A 1,661-nucleotide genomic window follows, 5' to 3' on the forward strand; every position below is an offset into this window, starting at 1 on the left:
GCACAATCAGTGCGAAACCTAGGTATTTACATGAGTGATGATGCAACCTTTCATGTGCATGTTGCTAAATTGGCAATGAAATGTAGGCGGCTGACCGGATGGATTCTTAGAACCTTTAGAACAAGAGACCAGGAAACCATGATGGTCCTCTGGAGGACACTTGTCCTAAGCCACTTTGACTATTGCTCTCAGCTATGGTCCCCATCCAGTGTCAAGTTAATCACAGAACTTGGGGCGATCCAACGAAGCTACACGAAGAAGATAGCCTCTGTGCAGCATATAAGCTATTGGGAAAGACTCAAGAGATTGAGACTCTATTCCTTTGAGCGTAGGCGAGAAAGATATGCCATAATATACATCTGGAAGATTCTAGAAGGACTTGTCCCAAACTTTGGCATCGAGAGTTACACAAATGCCAGAACTGGGCGCCACTGCACAGTGCCAAGAACTCCAAATTTGCCATCAAGATGTAGGACAAGATACTGTGATAGCCTGGGCTTCCGAGGCCCACAGCTCTTCAATATCCTCCCGAAGAACCTAAGAGACCTGCATGGGGTGGATGCAGATGTCTTTAAAATAAAACTGGATCTCTTCTTGTCAGGTGTCCCAGATGAACCAACTTCACGGCAGGAGGTGCAGATGAGGACAGCTGCATCGAACTCTCTCATGCACCAAATGTCAATTGCTAAAAAGCATTCGTGAAGTAAAATCATGTAGCAACACCAAATGGCGGTGCCACAGCTTGTGATGCGCTGAAACTAGATAATATATATATTATTATATATATATATATATATATATATATATATTATATATATATATATATATATAGATATATATATATATATATATAAATATATATAATTTTAATCCAAACGGGAAAACAAAAAAACAACAACACGTGGAACAATTACAGTATTATTATTAATAGGCGCTCAGGAAATATGGAAGCAGGAAGGTATGACGTTTCGAGCGGAGCTCTTCGTCGGAAACATAAGAAGGAAAAGAGAGGAAAGAAAGATCCCAAAGTGGGCAACAAGAGATGGAGAAAAAAAACGACTGGTGTTTACGAAGTACACATGGTGAAAGGCGGATGTTTACGATAACAGAGCAAAGTAGGTTTTTAAAGCCAAAAGAGTGGAGACAGGGTTGGTAACGCAACAGATGTGTGTGTATGTGTGAGTGTGTGAGTGCGTGCGGTGTGTGTATGGGAGAGACGAGAAAAAAACAAAAAATATATGTATATGTTAGTGTATGCATCTGTGTGTAGGCGTGTGAGGTAGGGCGAACGGTAGTAGGCAGCAGACAGTGGTCAGTAGTAAGATGTATATATAATTATATGTATATATATATATGTATATATATAATTATTATATATATATATATATATATGTTAATATATATAATATATTTCTATATATATTATATATATGTATATATGTATAATAAATGTATATATGTATATATATATGTATATATGTATATATATGTATATATGTATGTATATATGTATATATATATGTATATACCGTCCCAGGGTCTCTAGAGCCCATGCCTTCCACACCCTCAGGTTGGCACCCTCAACGTTGGCACTCTGAAAGGTAGGTCTGGTGAGATAGTCGAGATGCTTGAACGGAGATGTGTGGATATATGTTGCATGC

Source organism: Octopus sinensis, unplaced genomic scaffold (assembly GCF_006345805.1).
Source record: "Octopus sinensis unplaced genomic scaffold, ASM634580v1 Contig19610, whole genome shotgun sequence".
In the NCBI taxonomy this organism is placed as follows: Eukaryota; Metazoa; Mollusca; class Cephalopoda; order Octopoda; family Octopodidae; genus Octopus; species Octopus sinensis.